Here is a 27,255-nt window from a genome sequence, read left to right on the forward strand (position 1 = left end):
CTTTCATATTTATTTCTGCATCCTATTTTGTCAATAAAGAAATACAAAAAAGGGTCCCAAAAAGGCTTCAAATCACTCCACTGACACCATTACCACTTGGTTTGATTGCTTGCAGCAAAATGAATAGTTCTTTAATCCCATTTGAACACTCATATTTGTATGAAAATCTCATTTAGCAAACTGAATAGCTCCTTTAGCCCAACCTACGCTCCTCCCTGCCATGTCTATATGAAAACCTCGATTTTGCATATCTGTCAAATGATTTTAATATAAAAATGAAAACAATGAAAAGTCTCATACATGATCTTAGATCCAAATTAATTTAATTAAATGCTTGAGATGAAATATTAATTTCATCTTAATTAATTTTCTTAAACAACCCCCTGTATACTAGTGCATAAATCTTGCATATTCGTGTTTCCTACTACCACTATTGCTATAATTGGAACTACTACTTTTACTGGAAGTCCTTGTTTGGGAACAAGGAAGGGGTCATATTGAATTATTCTCTTGGTGCCCACAACATCCCACCTGCATGAAGTCCAAAAACAAGTATTAGAAGTCTTGATAGATCACCATTAACAATAAACAAGAAATCCACCACCATGTCTCCACCTTGCAATATTTTCCTATATGCTTCTCCTTACAGTCAAGTTTTTTCATGAGTATATTATTCATTTGTTGAAAACCTTGTACTTCTAGAAATATTTCATTATATTTGTGAAAGGCCTCCCAAATCTAGCCAAATAATTACAAAATATAATGCCTAAAATTTCTACAACTATCATTGATCATCCTTCTTATATATCTATTCAGTCTCTTCATTTTCAACAAGTAATAGATGATCCCCTTCTCTAATGATATCGATATCATCTATTTTTGCAGAATCTTCACTCAAACCTTTCACTGGAAAATAACCAAAATGTTCACCTGCGAGAACAACAATTCTATGTATGGATAATTTTAAGTTCTTCTACAATGCTCTAATTTTGAATATTATAGGAAATATGAACTCATGAAATCATGAGTTCATATATAAAATAAATTCTTCCCACCAACTTTCAGTAGCTCCCGAATTGCATTTGGCAAGAGTATCACTTTCCCTCATTGCTTGTTTGCTTTGATATAAATTGGGTCATGCCTATGGATCGTCACTCTTTTAGGAAGAGAAGGAATTTTCCAACAAGAAAACTTAATTGCATGACTCATGACACCGACACTAGGGTTTCCATTGGAAGGTATTATGACTATACCTAAAAGAGAATTGTCAAAATTAGTAACTCTTTTCCTCTGCAATCCGTTAGGTGGAGTGGAAATTTTACTTATAAAAAACGCGTGCTGACACAAGAAGGCATGCTAACAAAATTTCTACAACTATCATTGATCATCCTTATTACATATCTCTTCAATCTCTTCATTGTCAACAAGGAATAGATGATCCCCTTCTCTAATGACATCGATATCACATATTTATGTAGAATCTTCACTCAAACATTTCATAGAGAAATAACCAAATTTTTCACCCATGAGGACAACAATTCTATGAATGGCTAATTTTAAGTTCTTCTACAACACTCTAATTTCGAATATTATAGGAAATATGAAGGCATGAAATCATGAGTTCATATATAAAATAAATACTCAATACCAATTTGTGGTAGCTCCTGAATTTCATTTGGCAAGAGTATCACTTTCCTTGATTTCTTGTTTGCTTTGATGTAAATTGGGTGATGACTGTATATCATCACTCTTTTAGGAAGATAAGGGTTTGTCTAGCTAGAACACTTAATTGCATGACTCATGCAATCGACACTAACGTAGGTGTTGGAAGGCATTGTGACTGTACCGAAAAGAGAATTGTCAAAAATAGTAACTCTTTTCCTATGAAATCAATTAGGCGAGTGGAAATTGTATTTATAAAATGATGAATGCCATGTTTCGTGATCTCCGCATGATTTTTCTCATCTAGGTTCGATGGGACAACTGAATCCTTGATAGATAAACATAAGTGTGAATACGTTGAATAAGACTTTTACTGAAATATTTCTTGTATTTCTTCATGCCCTTTATTCTCTACCAAAGATTTTGGCATCCAACCACTACAATATGTTTTATTCATGTCTGCTCCATGATCCAAAATATAATTCACTATCTCTGTCAATCCATCCCTGATGACAACATGGATGGTTGTGTTCCCATCTCCATTTGCTTCATTTATATCTACTCCAGAACTTAGTAAATTGTTCAACATATCCAAATCCTTATTTTGTGCAACAGTGTAGAGGAAATTCCCAATAGTACTAGACTGAAGATTTGCACCATTGTCACAAAGTAATGTGGAAACTGGTTTATGTTGGCCCAGTATTGCTTCCCACAGAGGAACACTTTTGTCTTCATCTGTTAAGTTTATGAAATGTTAAATATAATCTGGTCAAATTCTTCATTTTATTAATGGTGGCAACAGTTTGAAATTTAAAAAGATGTTGATTTCACTGAGCTTTAGAGAAAATTTTAGAAAAAATATTTATATTAAGAAATACACTCCTTGATTGGGAAAACAACTAACGAGTGCACTAGGGAGGGGAGAATATACCCTTGCTATTGACATCTGCTCCATATTCTAAAAGAAGGTTGACACAATCTTTAAAGCCATTTGTTGCAACAATGTGCTTATAACAAAACAAAATAAAATAGAAATTTTTATTCAGTTATCCCACTCATAGCAGTGTATGCTTTCAAATGAAAATATGTACTTAAGTCAGGAACCACAAAAACGTAAAGAAAGTGTTGTGAAGACCATGAAACTCTATTGATCAAAATGAATTTTAGTTTTGAAATTTACCAAGGGTGTGTGGCCATTGTTGTTTGATTCATTAGGATCCATCCCTCTTTTCAATAATTTCTCCATTAGAATGGAATCCCATATTGAAGCAACATAAAAAAGACTAACATGTACATCCATTCTTCCTTTTGCTAGCAATTGATCTATCTCTTTTGAAAGTTGTCCAAATGTTGGGTCCTTCAATTTCTTGAATTACTAGAGTCATATCAACACGAAGTTAAGTCTTGCTGCAATACTAACCAATACATTACAATAATACTTTTAATTGATCATATTCCTAGAAAAACCTATTATGGTAAGTTCACTCGACATATTTATCATCATTCTTGCTTGCAAACCTTAAGATTGTATAATATTCATGAATTAATTGTGGTTTAGTCGCAAAAGTTGAGAAAGGCTCTTTGTACAGACTGTGTATGGTTGTGGTTTATAACAGAGCACTCCAATTTCTCCAAAAACATCTTCGGGCTAGGATTGCTCAAGAATCTCCAATGCACCAGGAGATGAGTTTACAATAAAGAAACCAACAGACTTAGTTTTGTGATTACAGAACAATTTATGTGCTACTAATGCCTAGGATATGTGATATGTCATTTATGTACTCAAATTTTCCAATGTGATTGAATCATAAAGTGAAACAAATGGTTGTTCCAAATTTATTTGTAGATGAGGTGAAAAATTTCCAATATTCATTCTTATTATGTAATGACTCTCCTAACAAGAAGAAATTAAGAGCATGAATAATCACTTTCCTTTAAAAAAAATTAGCTTGCCTGGTTTGTTTTACCCTTGTCTTTGTCTACTAGTATATACTGCAAAATGAAACAAAATTTCAATGTTATTGTACCTCTGTTGTAGATCTCTATTTCAAGACAAACATTCAGAAAAATAAATAGAGTGAACTAGCTAAAAGTTCTGAAATTTTAGACTCTCTAACGTTCAGAAAGGTACCAACCAGAACACCGGACACTAACACATAAAATTTGTGGGTGCTTCATTCATTAAAATGACATCTTCCTTTGGGGGAAAGTACGTCGCCTTCATCTCTGAAACTGCCCAAGCATAGGGTGACTATTAGATTATTTTTTCCTCAAAGTTGTTGTACTAAAGCCCACTAGCAAAGATAAAAAATAGGGTATCCTTATCTTAATTAAGCAGGACTTACTAACTGGAAAAGAAAATCATGTGACACTCAGAAAAGATACACTTTATCAACAATAGGAAAAAATAATATATTGCAATGCTTGTGCGGATTGGCTTTGGCAAATCATTTAATGTTTCTTCTTGTTGTAATCCCTCTGTCCTGAATTTCAAGCATATATGTTCGAACATTTGATATTGAAATTGCAGTGGCAGCTAATTCCTAAAAGTAAATCTAGAAGCTCCCTGAATTGTGTCCCTTTGCAATCAAAATGAAAGTCAAATCCTGATATGACTTAGAATTTTTTGATTGAAAAGAGATAATATGTAGGTATAACTTTTCTATAGACAAATCTATTAAAAATATGTTCCTTACAAATTTCATGGTCAGGTTTGTGCCATGTACAATTAAAATTTTCATGTTTCATATCAACTATGCAATAAAACCCAGAAAAAATAACATGTAGACGATATCAAATATCATTTCTGTAGTGTTTTCAGCATGCAATTCTCCATATCCAATAGTGGTTAGAGTGGTAATGGAAAAAAAGATTGCAGTAATATAGAGATCCAAAGGCTTTGTTTCATAAAATGTGGAGATGTAGCACCAATCCATGTCTTACTTGGATCATGATATCTAGCAGCAAGCAGATATGAAAGGCATCTAGTGCAGTGAACTGCAAAAGGTGTTACCTGCGTAGTTGAGCAAATATGGTTTCAAATTCATTACGCCAGTGAATACTATTGGAAATTAAATATTGGCTACCACTAAATTGAAGCAAAATGAAATCGGTGTTGTTAATTTACACAAACAAGCTTAAAACAAAGTATCCATAAACAGTTGAGTCAGATATTCTTCTCTAGTCTTGAGAAGTGACCAGCCTTAAACACTATAGTTGTAGCATATAAAGAGCACTGAACACTTACCAAAGTTTCCCTCTCAATATTAGACTAGCTTACTGAAAGGGTATTGTTTGTTACCGGGAAAAGTGTCTATTTAAAACTGCTCTATCCCACTAAGGTGTGACAGCTGCCTTAGAAACAAACAGAGAAAAACTACTTTTGCAATGGAAAACTGTAAATGACTCAACAAACACACAAAAACATCTACAGTTCTTTTGTACAAAGGAGGCGGAATAACAGCAAGGAAAAGGGGTTTTAAACAGACATATACTGATCACAGGCAGCAAAATTCAGAGACAGAACTGGAAAGAATGAAGCATAAGAACCTCAGCTGCACAGGGCTAGTCTGATCAGCGCACCTGTAACACAGAGAAACTACATTGCAGCGCAGGTTGCCCTTTCGGGAAGTGCGTTGAAATGCAGGATCTCTTAACAGTACCTGCGCTGGGCCGGAAACGAGAATCTGTCCGGGTTCTGGGTCACAGTTTGCAATTCAATCTTTGGTTTTTGGCCGAGTGAAAGCAATCAGTAATGCACAATCAGGGGTAGATCTAAGGAGGGTCTAAAAGCTATCACAAGGGCAATCAGATAGTTTGTGAATCAACTGTTCAAATCATAAACAGATCTAGTGAATGGATTGAAGCAGCAGATGTCTGCTTTGCATTTGTTATGGAAAATGCAGTTCGAATGCTACTTATAGGTTTATGAAGCAAACAACAAAGAGATACGCAAACAAACTAATTAGACATTCTCCCCAGTGGAGTCGCCATTTTGTTACTGGGAAAAGTGTCTATTTAGAACTACTCTATCCAACTAAGGTGTGACAGCTGCCTTAGAAACAAACAGAGAAAAACTACTTTTGTATTTCCTTTATGAACTATAGATAGAGAGGAATAGGAAGAACCAACCCGTGTCTTGCGCTAATTCTTTGATCCAATCTCTCTCTTCTTTGACAGCTTCCAGCTACCTTCTCCCTTACTTGCCCAGCTTTACCAAGTACCTGTAAGATCACAGAAAAAGAACACTATACAAAGACATGGATCTATATTCATAAACAACTTAGGATCAGATTTAAGTTAACCATACAAATGTAACAAGCATCAATGATACAAAAGAATGGAGAAAAAACTCAAATAGTTTTTATTGATAAATAAGAAAAGATCCAGGAGGAGTTACAACCGATGATTCCTGACCCAGCATCAACCTCCGAGCAAAGAAGTCCCTCTTCACCTCCAACAAAGCATAAATCACCCAATACTCTGATGTTTGTCTCAAAACCAACAGCAATTCCTTACAATGTGCAAAATTCCAGCCTTTGGATCTCTGGGATGAGGGATCCATATATAGATATGTGTAAGGAGGATGAGTCAACTTGTGATTTGATTAGTGTCTTCTCTCTGTCAGTTCTTGCTTCCACTTGGAGACTGAAGGCCTCTTACTCATCCTTGGTCGAATTCAGTGAGGCAAGTGTCATAGGAGAAGATTCTGGAAGCTTCCATTGTCTCTCCACCTTGCGGAATGACACTGCCATTTGTCATTTCTCGCCCAACGCACCCTCATAGTGCATTTAGGTGCGTTGCAACGCACCTAGCCAGTGTATTTAGGTGCAATGCAATGCACCTAGCCAATGGAGCAGCTGAAATGATCCTGTTTTGACTTATTCTGAGCAGTTTCTGGTGGAGAACTTCTGGGAGAAGCTGTAATTTGTTGACCTTGTTTCTTTAGGGGTTAGAACAACACTTTTAGGGACTTAGGAGCCCTTGATTTATGGACATTTCATGCTTGGAGTTGTAAGGGACAAAAATGTCTATAACATTGTTGAACAGACATCAAATATGGACCATGTGAAAATATACCTGTGTCACCAAGGAAGATGATGAGATAGTGATTTATGGAGAGCGAAATTTCTATTTATTGTAGGTTTCAAGCACATTCCATTAAATAATGACACTAATCATCTACTCCGTGGTTTTGAAAATTGAAAAATCAACTAGTCGTTAGTAATGTTATGGAGGCAGCCTCAAGTAGTTATGTTCTTTTATCAAGGTAACTAAAAAGAATGTCATAATAATCTCAACTACAAAAAAATTGTCTACAAAAACCCAAATTCAAATTCAAATGGGTAAACCCATGCCGAATAAATCATTAGCACGATTAAGAAATTTTTCCAGACCCTGCAAGTAAAGAGAGTTCAATATAAATCACGATTCTCAACAGTCCATTCACTAAAAAATCACGATGCTATGCTTTAATAGAAAGCCAAAATGTCACTCTAATTTAAATTTGATGTAACTTGATGCATCTTACAAATATTTTAAGTAAAACCCATTGAAAAATTATGATCTATAAAATCAGAAACTATTACTAAACCACAAAACAGGAGCATTTGTCAATTTTTTTGATAATACATAGTGGATGGCAAATAATACTTGTTTAGGCCTTGTCCAACTACTGTTAGCTTGTTTTTATTTTTGTTTGTTATATCTTCTTCTTCTTTTTAATTCTTCAAATATGTTGTGTACGTGTATTAGATGTAGTTATTTGTTTATTTTTTTAAAATTTAATAGATCTTAATAACTTATTTTGTCAAATTGGGATAATTGATGGTTTTAGGATATGGAGAATTTAAATTGACAAACAATTCTCGCCATGACATCGAATCTCACAAATTGCACCCAAATCATACTGTCAAGACAGTTTAACTTTTAAAAATAAAGGTTTTAATCGATTTCTAACCATTTAAATGTTTTGAATATAAAACCCTTTTAAACTCTTTCATTTTTTTCAAAGGTAAGCATTGTATGACGACTTCTGCGATCAGCAGAAAAAGGAATCTCAGATTCGGATCCGAATATATGTCCTTGCGCAATGTATAGGTACCCTCAGTCCGTCAAATATCCTTGGGCACCTTACGCGCTACAGTCCTTGATGGTCTATATTGAAATTATTAAAAAAGCCATTAAAATTTAATTAACCAATCAGATGGATTGAATGGCTTTTCAGAAATTATACTAATGATCGTCTTTGACCTTTCTTGAAATATTTTTGAATTCTTAAAAGATTGGGATTTATAACCAATTCATGACTCTCCCTTCTCATTTTCCATGGGTTAACGCTCCACAATAATGCCTTTCGCAGCCTAGCTGCTCCTAATGTTTTCAACCCAGGCTGAAGGAAAATAGGAAATCACCCATACCAGGAAGAGAGCATAAGATTAGTGAATCCCTTATTTAATATTTTGCATTCCAGATGATATGAGCAATGCGTATATCATGTGCATGGTCTGCGAAGTTAAACGGGAAAATTATTTAGTTATTTTTCTTTGGATATCCAAATTCCGAGCCTTATCCACATGATTGGAGGCTCAATCATATTCTTATGTATTAATGGCCCATTGATCAGGCGCACTCAATTCTCTGCAGCATTTTTAGTGATTCTCTTTGGAATATTATCAACTAAAACCTCAAAATTAACTGATTTTTCATATTGCAAATTTAGGGAAAAAAATATTTTACAGCAGTTTGTAGTTAACGGGTTTGCATATTCGGATGGTTGAGCATATCATTGATTAGAATGATAAATCATGAGACTCATCACCACTGCCAGAAATGGGATCATCAGCAAAAGCTATAAAAACATCTTATGGCTTAGATTCTTCAGACTCCTCAGGCCCCTTTGGGACATTATCGTCTGCATCAACTCAAGAGGTTCAGGCTGGTTCAAGCCAGTTTGGTAGCAAACTCCCCAAAGTCGAGTTGAAGGCCAGGTCCACTCAATTGCCAATCAGCTAGGTTGTCCAGTTCCAAGTCGAACTGAATAAGTTTTTAAAATAATTCATTGTATAGGTGCGGAAAGAGGAATTTTTTTGTTGGCCATAGAGACGTTTGAACAAGAAATACAATTGAAGAATGTCCAAAGAACTAGTGTGAGAACAAAAGTGTAAAATTCTACAATGTGTTTCTAGTCATCATTTCGTGAGGGTATTTGATCTCCTAGGAATGTGAGTTTATTCAATGATAAGAATATGCCAACTATAAAGCTATATTATGTGGTTCTCCAAGCCTCAATATACTCACCAGCTTTAAGGAATAAAAAATTGAGAAGCATGCAAGATAAATATTTGTGGAAGAGGTAGGAAAATCAAGTTCTTGGACTTATTTTGACGGGGTTTCTTAAGGTCACCCAAAAATTAGTGGGGCTTGTGTTTTATTCCTAAGGGAGTCACATGTGATAAAGTATAAAGCTAGGTTGGAAGGATGAACAAATAGCTTTCTAGTGGAGTTAATTCTCATGCTTGTAGCTAACAAAAGTGTACAAGAAAGCTAAATTTTATGTGAATGTCTTGTGGTAATAACTGCATGAGGGGGCTAGAAACTTTAGAATTTTTTTTTATTAATGTCTATGTTTGAGGAGATACAAATATTTTATTCCTATTCTAATCATATCTCTTTTCATCATGTTTGCAAGCAAAGGAATGAAGAGGCCAATGGATTGTCAAAGGCTAGAATATTTTGGATGATGGTCATTGCAACATTTGGGAAGATATGGATGAGCAATCCTTTGAAGTTGATCACCCTAATTTTTTTTTACGACAGTTGTATCACAAAATATGTTTCTGTTTCTTTCTAGGTGTATCTTGGGATGGTATCTGGACTTCAATTGATGGTACATGCAGATACATTAGATGAGGGGGCTCACTAGAGACCTTTGGTTCTTAATGATATGGTTTCTACAACTTTTTGAAGGGACTTTGTCAGCCTAGTATAAGAAAATAATTTAATATTTTTGTAACAACTTTTCAAATCTTTTTAGAGTGGGTACCTTTAGATGTTCTCCATTTCTGATACTATTGGGAAGCATTATACTTTCTTTGATATTTATTTTTCTATAACACTATAATTCTATTGAGGGATCGAAGACAAGCTATGAAGCATAAAATGTGACCTGCATACTCTAATTCATCCATTAAAAGATGTAGCACATTATATATTTGGACATTTAATGCCATCTACTACAACATTTTCCAAAAAAAGAAGGATAATTTTACCAACCTATGGTGTTGGAAATGGTTCAATAGCTTGAAGTGGTATAAGAAAATAAAGTCATGTTTCCCTTTGTAAGTGAATTACTTTTGAATGAGGTATGCAATATTGGTCCATGGTAAGGGTAGGGACTTCTGTCAAACCCATTTATTTTCTACACCAACACCTCCCCTTCTTGCAAAAATCCATTTTTTACTTCTAGTAGCAACACTTTCCTAGAAAAAAATGTTGTCCCTCGTGAGGCAATCCTTTCACTATTGATTTTCATCCATTATAATTAGTAGGAGTACCCATAACTATAAGGGTTTTCCAAGGTAAATTGTGTGTCAATGTGTGCATGATTTATGTGCTTTTGTTGTTGGTTAATCATTTGTCTCGTATGTTTTTCTTGTTCCTAACAACACAAACTACCACTCATGGTGAATCAAATCTAAGTTAAAGTGTCCATCCCTTTTCTAGAAATACGTTTTTTGAAGTTACATACATTTGTCTAATATCCATAGATAATTTATTTCAAAGAATTTGAAATATATTCTATTGATATTCTCCCCTGTTTTAAGTAAAACAAATCTCATTTAGAAAATTTGATCTCAATATCATTTTTTGAATATAACGAAACATCTAAATGTCTGTGTTTTGACCTAAATATATTTCTTTCTATTAAAAAAACATGTAACCACATAACAATCAGGAAAGGAAAATCGACTGAAACCTGAGTAATCCAAGAGTTTTAGAAAACAATATTTCATTTGAGACAATAGAATGTGTCATCACTTATGATTTATTGATGCAGGAGCATCCAATGACTAGGCAACAACTAGAAGTGTTTTGTTTCCCTGCTGGACAAGGAAAGGGTAAATTTAATTTCTGTTAATTTTTATTTTAAATTTCAATGGTAGGTAGGGCTGGAACAACCAAAGCAAGTTGTCATTAAGATTAGTTAAATTAAGTTAGAAATAGTTAAGGAAATAAAATGAGTTAGGGAACCTGGAATACAGTTCCAGAAAATAACCATATGTAACTGAAAAGCAAGTTGTCATTAAGATTAGTTAAATTAAGTTAGAAATAGTTAAGGAAATAAAATGAGTTAGGGAACCTGGAATATAGTTCCAGAAAATAACCATATGTAACTGAAACAGAAATGGATTTATTTGTAATCATTTCTAGAACAGAGAGGAGAGGGTGAGGAAAGTGAGAGAAGAGGAGAGAAGATAGTAGGCATGTGTGCTGTGTGAAGCAAATACAAACATCTGAATACATTAATAAAACTGAATAATTCATTTATATCTACTGCATTGCTTCTTTTCAAATTTCCAGATTTCTGAGTTCGTTCCAGACAGAGGACAACACACAAAGCAGAAGCATATTGACTGTAATTTCCAACCAAATCAGAAGCGAGCCTTTTCGCCATCAAAAGAACAACATTCCAGTGACATACACAGTCTAGGTACATAAAATAAACAAATTTCATTTCAAAATTTTACAGAACTTCGAATTGTTTTCCAGAGTCATTGTATTCAAACTACAAGCAGAATAAATTACAACAGAACCCTCTCAGGGTTTGTAAAAAAATTTATACAATTCGACAGAGCCACCGAGGCTTTCCAAACAGCGAATGGAGGACACAACCACAAAACCCATCTCGGGTTAACTACAGTGAGCCGAAAGAGAAATAACAGAACTCGATAAGGGCCAACAACCACAAGTAGAATACATTGGCCAAACCCTACTAGGGGTTTTAAAACTCAAACACTTAATACGAAACTGAACAAGGGTTCAACCCTACCCTGTCATAAGAAGTTGAGACTAGGAGACAATTAAGCGAAGCCTCCATTTGCACTTGCCACAAATAGCATCGGAACAGGATCACTTAAAATTTGCAGAGAAATACAAAGATACAACACAACAGAAGGAAAGCAAGTTTGCAAAGATAAGATACATGAAGGAAAACTCCGCCAGAGCCACAACTAACCAAAATGAGAAGAACCCATATGCTCATAAGGAGCTAGAGGGTTACAAAAATCTACAAAGTAAGCGAAAATTGAAATTGAAATAACAAATTACCTTGGAAAAGAATGGGAGCATTCTTGGAGCAGAGCTATAAGACCCTGAAGAATTAGTCAAGGCAAAAAGTTACTGAATAGTTACCAGAGCACAGAGAAAGGAAAATCGACTACAGGCCTACTTAACTGGCAAAAGAATTGGAGAATAAACCTCATAACAAGAATGCATGAGAACAGAGCAAAGTACAGTAAAGATTATATAACAGACAACAAAGCTGAGCGAACAACAAAGATAATAGACAAGTGAAGCCTCACACGACAACACCACAAACGAGCTGAGAATGCTCGACAGAGCCATAGCGTAGAATACAAATAGGGGAGGTTCCAACAGAACCAAAGAACAATAAATGAGCCACGCATGCAGCCTCTCTCCTCCATCGCAGTCGCATCACAACAAACCACAGTAAAACCCTAAACCCCAATTTCCAATGGATACAACCTTGAAGCGTGCACCCAGAACCCAGGTTAAATGGGGTTAGGTTAAGTTAGAACCCACACCGGGTTAAGTCACGTGAAGTCACGTGTGTCCCCACCAATTTTTGGTATCAGAGCATAGTCCTATTCTTCAGTGAAAATGGAGGTAGGAAGGAGAGGTCGAGGTAGAAGAAGAGTAGTAGATGATGAGCTACGAGAAGGAATTAGAACCTTGTCACCACGATTAGCAGCAGTAGAAGCAGGAAGACGAAGATATCCTGAGGGTGGTGACGATAGTGAAGAAGAGAATGTGACTACGACAAATGAATCAGATGAATATGGACCAGAACTCAAAGTGTTAAAATCATTCCTAATGGCTAGCAACAAGCCTAAGCCCGAACTTCCTAATTACGATGGGAGTGTGTCTGCTGAAGCATTATTAGATTGGATAAGTGCGATGGACAAATATTGTGAATATGAGGAGATTAATAAGGATAAAAGGATCAAGTTTGTTGTTACTAGATTGAAAGGAGATGCAGCACTGTGGTGGGACCGTGTGCAAACAGACATGAGAATATTGAACAAGCCTTTGATTAAGAAATGGGACAGAATGATCGCGAAAATGAAGAATAAGTTTTTACCTAAAGATTATGAAATTACTCTTTATAGACAGGTCCAGAATCTAAGGCAAAGAACGATGACTGTGAGGGAGTATACAAAGGAATTTTATAAAGTAAATCTGAGAGCTGGATACGTGGAAGATACTCCTGAGAAAACAACAAGATTCGTGAATGGTTTGAGGATGGAAATTTTAGATGAGATTGGTATTCTATCTCCTAGAACTGTGGAGGAAGCATATCATAATGCTTTGAAAGCAGAAGAGAAAATTACCAGAAAACAAAATGCAAGAAGGGGACGTGGTTCCAATAGAGGAAGAGGACAGTCTTTCGGTAGAGGAAGAACTACCAGTAGTCATGAAGAGGGAAGTAGCTCGAAGACCTCAGGATAGTCGGAAAGAGAAGGTAACACGAGAGGGGGAAGGCCATACCAGCGTGGTAGAGGTAATGGCAGAGGCAGAGGTAATGCCTACCAGTGTTACAAGTGTCACAGATGGGGGTACAGATCCTTTGAATGTCCTGAAGGTGAACAGACTGGACAACGGGGAGCATATGTTGCTCAACCAGAAGAAGGAGAAGCACCGCCACAAGAGGTGGAAAATGTGGCTGAGACAGGTGAAGCCTTGGTACTGAACAAGGTCTTGTTGAAACTAGCTAAGGAGGAAGTTGATTCAACATAGAGGAAATAATTATTCCGGACTGTCTACAAGTCCCATGGAAAATGTTGTAAGCTGATTATAGATAGAAAAAGCACTGATAACTTAGTAGCTACATAAATGGTGGAGAAATTGGGGTTAAAAAGGTTGAAGCACCCAACACCATATAAAGTGTCCTGGTTGCAGAAAGGACACCAGCTGCTGGTTGAAGAGTAGTGTGAAGTGGAATTTCATATTGGCAGGTACAAAGACAAAGTAATTTGCGATATCATGCCTATGGATGTGTGCCATATCCTATTGGGTAGGCCCTGGAAATATGATCAGAAAGTTGTTCATGATGGAGAAAAGAACTATTATAAATTTGTGAAAGATGGAGTAAAACATACCTTAGTTCCTATGAAGGAAGAAAATGCAGCAGAGACTAGTGGAGTGAAGGCACTACTGATGGGAGAAAAAGAGTTCCTACAGCAGATTGAAGACAATGATATAGGTTATGCAGTGGCGCAAAGGGCGAAGACAACAGTATTACATATGGAGATTTCTGATTTACTTGTAGAGATACAAGACATGTTGCAAGAATTTAATGACATTGTTGTAGATGATCTACCAGACACACTGCCACCAAAAAGGAGCATCAGTCACCATATCGATTTTATTCCAAGGGCTAGTTTTCTGAATAAAGTTGCTTGCAAAATGAGTCCTAAGCACAACGAAGAAATTAGAAAGCACGTACAAGAATTGTTGGATAAGGGATTAATTGGGGAAAGTCTAAGCCCATGTGCTATTCCAACTGTTTTGGCTCCTAATAAAGGAGGAGAATGGTGAATGTGTACAGATTCTCGGGCTATAAATAAAATCACTATCTGGTACAAGTTTCCTTTATCTAGGATGGATGATATGATGGATTTCCTGAGTGGGGCAGCATACTTATCAAAAATAGATTTAAAAAGTGGCTACCATCAAATCAGAATACGAGAAGGAGATGAATGGAAAACAACTTTCAAAACTAATGAAGGCCTGTATGAATGGCTGGTTATGCCATTTGGTTTAAGCAATGCTCCTAGTACGTTCATGCATCTGATGAATGAGGTGTTGAAGGAATTTATTGGCAAGTTCGTGATTTTGTATCTAGATGATATACTAATTTTTAGCAAGACTAAGGAGGAACATCTATGACATGTCAGGTATGTCATGGAAAGATTACAACAAAAGAAGTTGCTGATAAATCTTAAGAAATATACTTTTTTCAAAAGAGAGTTGATATACTTAGGATTTGTAATTTCTGAAAATGAATTGAAAATGGATTCGGAGAAGGTTGCAGCCATAATTAGCTGGCCATCTCCTAAAAATTTGTTTGAAGTCAAGAGTTTTCATGGATTAGCAAGTTTTTACAGGAAATTTATTAAAAACTTTAGTGGAATTTTCTCACCTATGGTGGAAACTTTGAAGAAGGCCAATCAGCCTTTCTGTTGGATAGAAGCAGTAGAGAATAGTTTTCAATTGTTGAAAAGGAAGATTATAGAAAAACTAGTCTTAAGGCTACCAGATTCTAGTAAACTTTTTCAAGTTCGGTGTGATGCTAGTGGAGTAGCCATCAGAGCAGTAGTCGGCCAGGAGGATAAACAGATAACTTATTTCAGTGAGAAATTGAATGAAATAAAACAGAAATATACATCTTATGATAAGGAATTTTATGCAGTCATCCAAGCTTTAAAGCATTGGAGACATTATTTGTTGGCCAAGGAGTTTGTTTTGTTTTCAGACAATTCAGCGTTGCAGTATATTATGCAACAACACAAATTGAATCATAAGCATGCGAAATGGGTGGAGTACTTGCAAAGTTTTACATTTGTTTTAAAACATGTTAAAGGACGAGCCAACAAAGTGGCAGATGCATTGAGCAGAAGGAGTTTAATAATGCAAGAAAGCACAATACAAGTACTTGGGTTTGAGCATCTGAAAGACTTGTACGAGACATATACAGATTTCAAGGAAGCTTTTGAAGCTTGCCAGAATCCATTGTTGAGAGATATCAGTCCTTGGCTGGACTATAATATACAGGAGGGGTTATTGTTCAAGGGAGGATAGTTGTGTGTTCCGGAAAGTTCAATGAGGGAGAACTTAATCCAGGAAAAACACAGTGGAGGCATGGCTGGACACTTTGGCATAAATAAGACTCTAGATAAATTGATTCATTTTTATTATTGGCAAAAAATGAAAAGGGATGTACAGAGGTTTGTAAGCAGGTGTAAATTGTGTCAACATGCTAAAGGAAGTAGTCAAAACACAGGGTTGTATACACCCTTGCCCATTCCTAGCAGACCGTGGGACTCTGTCAGCTTGGACTTTATCTTAGGTTTGCCAAGAACTCAAAAAGGATTTGATTCCATCACGGTGGTGGTGGATTGCTTCACGAAAATGGAACATTTTATTCCATGCAGGAAAACAATTGATGCCACTCACATAGCACACTTGTTCTTCTCTGAAATAGTTCGATTACATGTTTTGTCGAGATCGATTATCTTAGATAGAGACATGAAGTTTATAGGACATTTTTGGCGAACCATATGGGAATATTTGGATACCAAATTAAACTTCAGTTCAGCTTATCACCCGGAGATGGATGGATAAACGAAAGTTGTGAACTTGTCTGGGAAATTTACTAAGAATTTTAGTTGGTGAAAATTCTCGATAATGGGATCGCATTCTTTCTCAAGCGGAATTTTCTCACAATGATTCAACCAAAAGAAGCACGGGAAAAATCCCTTTCCAAATCTTATATGGAATGCATCCAAGGGGCATCCATGAGATACAGTATTTGGGAAAATTGGAACATAGGAGAGTTGATGGTGAAGATTTCGCAACAGTAATGAACGATCTGCATGAACAGATCAAACTAAAATTACAGGACAATAGCCAAAGGTATAAACAAAAAAGAGATTTAAAGCAACAGGAAGTACAGTATGCAGTAGGAAATCTGGTTTTGGCACATTTACGCAAAGAAATATTTCCTAGGGGCACCTATAATAAATTAAAAATGAGGAAAATTGGCCCTTGCATAATCCTTCAGAATTTTTCTGCAAATTCTTATGAATTGCAGTTACCTCTGGATATAGGAATCTCACCTATATTTAATATCGCCAATTTATATCCTTATGTTGCTTCGAATGACAGTGATAGTTCGGAGAGACGAACACAGACTACCCAGGAAGAGGAGGAAAAATGGATTCGACAGATGCCCCCAGTAAAGGCTTTAGAGATGGAAATGATATTGGATACGCAGGTGACCAGGAAGACACCAAAGAAAGAATATTTGCATTATCTGGTCAAATGGAAGGACCATCCTATCGAGGACAGTTCCTGGTTGGATGCTACTCAGATCCAGCAAGCCGGGTACTCTATTGAGGAACTCATGCACAGGAGCCATGAAACAAAATTTTCCCAGGAGCCTGATGCAAGAGAATCTAGTGACTAGGCAACAACTAGAAGTGTTTTGTTTCCGTGCTGGACAGGGAAAGGGTAAATTTAATTTATGTTAATTCTTTTAAATTTCAATTGTAGGTAGGGCTGCAATAGCTAAAGCAATATGTCATTAAGATTACTTAAATTAAGTTAGAAATAGTTAAGGAAATAAAATGAGTTAGGGAACTTGAAATACAGTCCCAGAAAATAACCATATGTAACTAAAAAGCAAGTTGTCATTAAGATTAGTTAAATTAAGTTAGAAATAGTTAAGGAAATAAAATGAGTTAGGGAACCTGGAATATAGTTATAGAAAATAACCATATGTAACTGAAACAGAAATGGATTTATTCGTAATCATTTCTAGAACAGAGAGGAGAGGGTGAGGAAATTGAGAGAAGAGGAGAGAAGACAGTAGGTGTGTGTGTTGTGTGAAGCAAATACAAACATCTGAATACATTAATAAAATTGAATAATTCATTTATATCTACTGCATTGCTTCTTTTCAAATTTCCAAATTTCTGAGTTCATTCCAGACAGAGGAAAACACACAAAGCAAAAGCATATTGACTGTAATTTCCAACCACATCAGAAGCGAGTCTTTTCACCATCAAAAGAACAACCTTCCAGTGACATACACAGTCCAGGTACATAGAATAAACAAATTTCATTTCAAAATTTTACAGAACTTCAAATTGTTTTCCAGAGTCATTGTATTCAAACTACAAGTATAATAAATTACAACAGAACCCTTTGAGGATTTGTAAAACTATTTATACAATTCGACAGAGCCGTCGAGGCTTTCCAAATAGCGAATGGAGAGCACAACCACAAAACCCATCTCGGGTAAACTAAAGTGAGCTGAAAGAGAAATAACAGAACTCGATAAGGTCCAACAACCAGAAATAGAATATGTTGGCCAAACCCTACTAGTGGTTTTAAAACCAAAACATTAATACGGAACTCAACAAGGGTTCCATTGATTTCTCTAGAAAATGGAAAAGGGAAAGACCCTACCCTGTCATAAGAAGTCGAGACTGGGAGACAACTGTTGGAAATAATACTGAGAGGGGCGGGGTGAATCAGTATTATCACATCAATAAAACTTTTTCATTTCCATATTCAGATTCATATATGCTACTTCCACAACTTCTTATGATTTAGTTAGTAGATCCTTAATGAGTGCATTAGAACATTATCAACCATATTAACAGTAAACAGGTGTAGTAAAATAGAACAGATCATCACACATAAGCCACACACATGAACACCAGGATATAAGGTGGAAACCCAATGTGGGAGAAAACCACCTGCTGCAAGTCATCTCAATCTTCTTCTTAATAAGAAAATCCTTTTAGAATATTTCTGTACTGGTGCAGTCTTATACCAGTACGTAGGCTTCTACCTGCAGAGAGCTACAACCACCATATATCTTGTACTAGCCGATCCATTTACTAGTACGCAGGCTGCTACCTGCTACAATGCTACTGGAAGGGAGCTACCACCCTCTTAGCTCTTGTACTAGTTAAGATACTAGTACGTAGGCGCCGACCTACAATCTTCTCTCCTCCGGGTACCACGTTTCATACATTTTCATACTCGATACTCCTGAAGCACAACACATAATCTGAAAGGCCACGTTTCATCCAATTTTCATACTGGACCCATTAATATCATTGAAACACATAATCAATCAATCTTCTGAATCACCCAAACACCAGATCAATACATATACAAGGATAATATGTGAGTTATCAACCAGATCTAGTCCATCAAATCACATAAAGATAAGTCATTAAGAACTTGGTCCATTCAACCATCAATACTGAGCTAAACATAATCATGCTATTATCAGAACTCAATACCAGTAACCAGACATCAATTATGCACCCAGAACCCTGCAGAATAGTCAAAGGTAGTTAAAACAAATTTCAAGCAGGGTCCGCAACTTCACCAATAGACATCTGCGAACATCCGCACCTGTGCTGCTTTCTGATATTCGGGTATCTACACCTATACAGTCTTCTTATCTGCAGGTATCCGCACCTGCGCACTCTTCTGCTCTACGGGTATCCGCACCTGCACCGTGTCGCACCTGCGTTCCTGCGGCTACATCTGCACCTGCGCACTCTTCTACTCTGCAGGTATCTGCACATGAACTGTGTCGCTCCTGCAGTCCTGTGGCTAGATCCGCACCTGCACACTCTTTTGTTCTGCGGGTATCCGCACCTGCATTGTGTCACACTTGCGGTCCTGCAGGTATAGATAGTTTTTCAGTCTTCAAGCATACCCCAGACTATCAGATCTACAGATCTGATCATGCGCCATGGAGATCTCGACCCATTCAGATCTAGCTATCACTCAGATCTAGCTATCCCTCACCAACCGATCACAAGTATTTCAGATCTAGCTCACCTTAAGATATTCAACCCATAAGTGTGCAGCCAAAAGATCTCCTTTCCTTTTTATAGCCTTAGGCCTTTCACAATACCACGGACCAAAAACCATAACAATTCAATACCATGGACCCAATACTTGGGATCAACACTTTTGGATGCAATACCATGGACCAAAACCGTAGGATCAAAAACTGTCGGACTAATACCATGAACCAATCTTCTCTACATGAAAGAAAATTTTCTCTGAATGAAAGTGCGTGAACTTTTCTCTACATGAAGAAACTTTTCTTTGCATGAAAGTGCGTGAACTTTTCTCTACATGAAAGAAACTTTTCTCTGCATGAAAGTGCGTGAACTTTTCACCATATGAAAGAAACTTTTCTCTGCATGAAAGTGCGTGAACTTGAAAATAACTTTGCTGCACTATAATTTATCATCTGTGAGATTTGCCATCAAGGACAACACTTGTCTCATAATGCCAACAACAACTGAGTGAAGCCTCCATTCACACCTGCCACAAATAGCAATCAGAACATGATCACTTAAAAGTTGCAGAGAAATACAAAGATACAACACAACAGAAGGAAAGCAAGTTTGCAAAGAGCAAATACCTGAAGGAGAACTCTGCCAGAGCCACAACAAACCAGAATGAGAAGAACCCATCTGCTCACAAGGAGCCAGAGGGTTAGAAAAATCTACAAAGTAAGCAGAAATTGAAATTGAAACAACAAATTACCTTGGAAAAGAACGGGAGCATTCCTGGAGCAGAGCTATAAGACCCTGAAGAATTAGTCAAGGAAAATAGTTACTGAATAGTTACCAGAGCACATAGAAAGGAAAATCAACTACAGGCCTACTTAACCAGCAAACGAACCGGAGAATAAACCTCATAGCAAGAACGCCTAAGAACATAGTAAAGTACCAGTAAAGAGTATATAACAAACATCAAAGCTAAGCAAACAACAAAGATAATAGGAAAGAGAAGCCTCACACCACAGCACCACAGACAAGCCGAGCACGCTCGATAGAACCATAGCATAGAATATGAACAGAGTAGGTTCCAATAGAACCATGTAACAGTAAATGAGCCACGCATGTAGTCTATCTCCTCCATCGTGGTCTCATCACAATGAACCACAGTAAAACCCTAAACCCCAATTTCCAGCGGATACAACCTTGAAGCGCGCGTCTAGAACCCAGGTTAAATGGCGTTAGGTTAAGTTAGAACCCACACCGGGTTAAGTCACGTGAAGTCATGTGTGTCCCCACAAGTTATTCTCCAGCAAGGAACATAATACACATAAAATGGCAACATAGAAAATAATGAAAAGACATTAACCAGATCAAGTTAAAGTAGTAAAAACAATATGGTAATGGTTGAAATAAAAATCAATTGAATTTATGAAACCTAAATTATGAAAGTCTCTGAACCTTGTTCTTCTCAATCCTCGTGGACTAGAAATTCAACTTATTGCATTATCAAATAATGCATAATTATATTTAACTATATAATGTTCATTCTCCTTCCTTAGGAATAAGAAACTATACAACCTAATACCTGCTTCACCAAATTTTATCTGCTACAAGATTATTTTCAAGAAAAGTATCTTCAAACAACTTCACATGGGCTAAAATGTACAAGAAATTTACTTTTTCTCTTAACAGAAATGCTCGACGGAGCATAGAAATAGCCACGAATAAGCCTAATGGTGCTTTGATAGTAGTTTAGACAACCTACATTGCTAACCAACAGTGACTCAAAACCATATAATAATGTTCACAACTTTTACCTATTAGTACTTAGGCATGGAACGATTCCTCAATTTATCAATCAATTAGAAATAATAAATAAGACCATTAATATGGTCATCCCGATTAGCCCTTATCTACGAAAGAGGCCTTCTTTTAAGGTCAATGCTTCAAAGCATGAGACTTTAGCTAAGGATTGATGGGGAATTTAAAGGCCAACATAAATGTTTCAAATAGAATAGGTAGAGATGCAAGTTATACCTCTTGCAATCGTGTGGCATCTAGGGTGTTGAAGATTCTTATAAGAGTCTCATTTGTACTAGCAGCCGCAAGGAGGCTTATATCAAGTGTGAGTGCAAGGCAAGCAATGCGAGACTCATGGGTAGTTATGAATCTAATCCTCTTGAGGCCATAGTGCATGACACTCATCTGCTCATGGTGCAAGCCTGAGTAGGCCAACACGAAGCTATTGGGAGCATGAGAAAGAACGTAGAAACTATTAGGGTTTTTCATAGTCTCAATATGATGCACCAACTTCAAATCCACTAAATTGTACACAAAAATATTGTGCTCCAACACCACGACAATCTGATCACGTCTTAGCTTCACCGATCAAACTGTGGACTTGAAGGATAATTCCCTAATACAATGGCTCTGATGATCATCCTAGATAATGAACTTATTGGGTGAGTACTGGGGATTCGAAACCCCGCCCGCAAGGGCCAAAATATTGCATCAGAATAACATCTCCACAACAAAAATAATGCCAGTGTTGAAGTCCCTTCTGAAGGTTTCTCTGAACGGATCACAATTGCAAACATGGAAACCCTAATCTATGCCACAGACAAAAAAACTGAAGTCCAACCTAGAAACCATACTCTGTGCCACAGGTAAAATAGTTGAATAACAACTTGGAAAACCCACTCTGTGGCACAAGAAAAATAGTCTAAGTCCAACTTGTAAACCCTACTCTATGTCACAGGAAAAAAAGTCGAAGTCCTGGTTGGATGATACGTAGAGCCATGAAGATTATTAACTAGTAGTCTCTCGGGAGGACGACGAATTTTGATTTGGATTGAGAGAGCATAGGGGAAGTCCTATTGGTGGTGGTGAAAAATTATTATTATCACCTTCCATACAAAAGAAAAATAAAATAACGCAACCAAAACAGATCCTTAAAATACAAACATCTTTCATCTTAAAGAAGGGTGATAATTCAAGATTTATTTTTTAAAACTAATATCATTGAATAATTGTGTTGTTTGTTCAAGGTAATCTCAAACATCATATCTGATAATAATTAAATATCAGAACCAAATGTAATAATAATCAAATATGAGCATTCGACATACATTATGCAAGAGTCCTACTGAGATATTTTATCTTTGTTCTTTCCCTCAATTTCACTTTCATGAGGGATCGCAATTTCTTGTAGTTTTTGTCCATTAAAAGAATATGATTGTCATTGTTGGCCTATATGGAAGGTAAAGTGGAGAATCTATATTGGCTGTGTTTGTTATTGTTTGGAAAGGATTTTGTTAGCATTATTGGTATTTAAAAAAATTATTACCTCCCATGATAAAAATAATGCAGAAATACATTACAATAACGAAAAGTTAAAATTTCCTAATTATTTGAGCATTGTTATTTCATGTATGCAACTTATATAGTTTTGTGTTTGATCCTGTAAATGGTGCAAAAGGATTCTGTTAGATTTTTGAAATTAGATGAATCTAGTGACAACTGATGTTTATTGATTTGATCTTGTAAGTGGTAGTGAGATGTTGCAAAATAACTATGTGATATTTTCTTATATTAGATGTATCTAGTGGCCCCCCTCCCAAAAAAAAACGATTAAATTTTCATGAATTTAAAAGGAATTTTCAAAAATTTAGGTTTTAATCCTGTATAGAAATTAGCTGCATACGAATTCTAAAACACAAAAAATAAACAATAACGAGAGCATAACACATAAAACACATATACACATATATTTTCCCTGTATCCCAAAACTGAGACTACCAGCTTGATTTTTCATTATATTTCTTTCAATGTTAAAATACATATTTATGCATGTCGAAGCATCCAATACCATGGACCGAAAACCATCGCGTCGAAAACCATGGACCTTGTTAGTGTCATTCTTTGAAGCCTTCCACCAGTGATCAAACATGCTCTTACAAAGTGGTCTTAGGGTGTCAAAGTCAAATTTTGTCATTTTAGTGAGTCTTCAAGTAAAATTTGGTCACCAGGTATTAGGTCTAGGATTTGTTTTCACTCCTTCCAATTTTTTCTAAGTGTCGGTCCATGTCACCATTTAGCTGAGTGTACCACCATTAAAAGAGTTTTCATCATCATTTCAGGTTCCAATGGGTCATTTTACACGTTGTTCGTGCTTCAATTGTGCTTAGGTAAGACTCATTTCCCTCTCCTAGGGTTTTGAAGGTAATTTTTCTTGGATGGTCAAATCATAAACAAGGCTTGTATCTTGATGCTCATACACCTTCCCCTATACTTAATATACCATCTTAAGCACTTCCCATCATTGATATCCCTCAAATTCATCATTTTCCCACAAACCCTAGCTTACTGCTACAATTTCACAATTTTATAGGCTAGGCCTATGTTTTTCCCTTTTGGACCCCTTCCCCTCACTCAATATTTGAAATTCCACTTTCCCCTACTTCCTAACATCCCTCTCTATTTTCCAATATTTTCTCAGGAATTTAGAAGCCCCTTATCGCCTTCATTTCCCTTCATTTCTACAAATCCCCTGTTCCACATATCGGGATAGGTTTTATTCAAATGATGTTTCTGAGAAATAGAAGATGAATTTGAAAATCGTGAGAGAGGTTTTTGTCAATAATTGACCCAAGAAGAAAAACCTCTTTCAGTTTTACACAGGTGTCATGGTTTTGGAGAAACGTCGAAAACATCATTTGCCTCAGGAGGGTTGATGCACCTCTAGAGTGACCTTGGTAAAATCATTTTTTATCCTAGATGGAATGACCAAATGACTTGCTTGATGATTCAACTAATAGGAAGACACAATTATATTTCCAATGAGCTATCATGAGCTCAATTTGGAGTTGAGGAAGACCTTCAAAAATTGACTGCAATAGCACTATGCATTTTGGCAGCCTCATTCTACACATTTTGACCAGACTTGTGAGATTGGACTTTTGACAGGGAAAATGAACTCCAAATTAACAAATTCAAGATGTTATGGAAATTAGACTCAACAATATTTCCAACGAGCTATCCTGTGCCCAAATTTCAAACTAGGAAGGCCTCTACAAGTGGTCTACAAAAAGGCGTTGTGCATCTGAGTTGGCGTTGCGGACCTGGCAGAGTTTTCCTGTGTAAAATTGCATAGGCACTGCGCATCTGGGAGGTGCTGCGCACCTGTGTGAGGCACTGCACATCTACCCAGCCAAACCTAAAAACTTCACCAAGTTGCCATTTCACCTCAAAACTTCAATTTCTCCCTCTAAATAAGTAAGTACATTACTCCTACCTTATGATCTACGGTTTTGATTGCTAAGCTTGGTATTTAGCATTTTTAAATTCAAACCCTAGCTTCTAGGGTGAAACCCTAGTTCTCATCATCTCTCCATTGTTTTACTTTCCCTATCCTTGCCATGATTCCCTAGACCAAACCCCATTCCCATTTACATATTTCCTAAATCATACATTTCCCACATTCCCACTTACATTTTCCCCAATCCCTATTCTCATCAACAAAACCCTACCCATTCTCCCTAAAACCTTACTCATCCCTAAAAAATATCTTCATACTCATCGTTATTTTATCCACCCTTCCCATCATTAACCACAGGCATTCACAGCTACAAAAAGAAATGGAAAGAGACAGTGAGTATGAGTTTGAAGAGGACACCCTTAGTGACAGTTCCACGGAGAGAAACATACATCGAAGGAAGCCTTGTAAATGAGGAAAGATTATAAGAGAGGAGCTGATTATTTTGAGGGAGTTGCAAGCCCGTCCACTTACCATTTCTTGCTTTAAACACCAGTCATGCTTGATTTTTGTGAAATGATAGAAAGAGTAAAATTTCATCATGAGTTGGCAAGGTTGTTTGTGACACATTTGCAAAATAATGAAGTAACCCTTGTTGGAATTACATTCACCATATCACCAGTTGTCATATCAAAGGCTAGAGGTATTCCAAATGTGGGTGAAAAATGGAACAAAGGTTAGGATATTGATAGGGAGTACTATGAGCCTTACATCAAGGCTAGATACAAAAACAATATGAAGATAATATTCCCCTTCAAGTTTTTGGAAGACAGGGTTGCTCCATTGATGAAAATCATTATCAAATTCTTCACTTGTGAAGGTAGGTTTGCCCGGTTGTATGCCTACCACATTAGACTTGTCATGCATTTCACTAGAGTAAGAATGATGAATATCCCTTACTTCATGTTCAGAAGCATTGAGAAAATGGCACATATTGTAAAGAGGAAGCCATACCCCCAGTAGTTGAATAGCATTTTCCATTACTCTTTGATTAAAATCATTGTTCTACATCAGCTAAACCTTCTTAACATGCCATCGGATACTTTCATTTCTCATGACATGTTCAAAGGCCCACAAATATTTTCATCAGTCCATCACGAAGAAGGTCAACCTTCAGGACATGAAAAGGTCAAAGAGACTAAAATTGTTGGAGTGCCAGGGTTTGTGACATATAAGAGGGGCACTAGGAAACTTTTTGCAGCTACTAGGTGAGTATTATCTCCACAAGGTGTGGAAGAGGTCTCACCTTCATTTTCAGGCCACGGGAAAATGCTATCTCCACAAGGTGTGGAAGGGGCTTTGCCTTCTTCTTCAGCAAAACAGCCAAAAGGCCAAGGAGGCAAATGTGAAGTTGTCTTCGATTGAACAAGAGATTGAGAATGATAGGGAAATTTGGTTTGAGAGGGTTAATATACACCTTGAGGGGCTGATTGAGAACGCCAATAGAGTCAAGAAGATGCTTCATGACATGGCCTACCACTACATGACTCGCAACAAAATCTGCAACATAAGGATGAGGAAACTTAAGGCTAGGTTGAGGAAGGCCTTAAAAAGTAAAAAGGAGCAAGAAAAGTTGAAAATATTGGCTGAAGCCTCACTAGCCCATTAAAGCAACTAATGGTGGTGTCCTAAGCCAAATCTAGGCAAGTTTTGATGAATTTTTGTCTTTCTCAAATTTTCAAATTTTGAAAACAGAAAATTGGCCCAGATACATAGTGCCACCAGCACTACACTTTTCCTTGGAGCACTTTTTGGAAGAAAGGCTTATATATTTAGATTTAGCATGATAAGAGCATCAAACCTAGAAAATTTCAGCAATTTTGGGGCAAAAATAGGTCAGCAAAAGGTCAAACAATACCAAAAAATGACCTCTCTACCTCTTTTTGGACACACAGAAGCAACCTTGGGATATTTCACTTTTGAAGGGGCAAATGACCTCCAAATGAAAATTTTCAAAATGTTCCAGAAACTAGACAGGAAGACCCTTCTAATTAGCTATCTTGGGCGCAATGTGGCTAAGGGAAAGACCTCCAAAAGTGGGTGTGAAGTGGCACTACACATCTGGCTAGTGGCGCTGCGCATTGAGCCAGTTTGCCAAAAAATCTAGTTTTCGCCTATTTTCACTGCAAGTTGACTTTTTCTCTCTTCATGGATGAACTCATGATTGTAATTAATGCCTTGGTATGTAAATGTAATAGTGAAATGATATTAGATGGTATATTCGTCAGTTTGAGGTGGTTTGGAGGTCAATGAATTAGTTTCCATGCTTATAGAGGTAAGTTGTTCCACAGCCTATATTCTTATTCCCTATTTGGAAATGGTTGTAATAACTCCTTTTCTCTTGGTTTCGACCCCTGATGGCTAGCTTAGGTGGTTTGATGCCTATATTATGTATTTTTTCTGTCATTAGCAAAGGCTGGACTCTCTTAG

The 27,255-nt window shown here is 36.6% G+C and overlaps 2 pseudogenes; both read right to left on the bottom strand.

The window, feature by feature from the left end:
• Positions 1-3,205: 3,205 nt before the first annotated feature.
• LOC149235105 (potassium channel KAT2-like) lies at positions 3,206-12,379 on the bottom strand (annotated as a pseudogene).
• A 7,664-nt stretch (positions 12,380-20,043) lies between these two features.
• Positions 20,044-22,424, bottom strand: LOC149235106 (autophagy-related protein 18a-like; annotated as a pseudogene).
• Positions 22,425-27,255: the final 4,831 nt, after the last annotated feature.

This window comes from Pinus tabuliformis, chromosome 8 (genome assembly GCF_031772625.1).
Source record: "Pinus tabuliformis cultivar Carrire ecotype Pingquan chromosome 8, CPIR1, whole genome shotgun sequence".
Taxonomy (NCBI): domain Eukaryota; kingdom Viridiplantae; phylum Streptophyta; class Pinopsida; order Pinales; family Pinaceae; genus Pinus; species Pinus tabuliformis.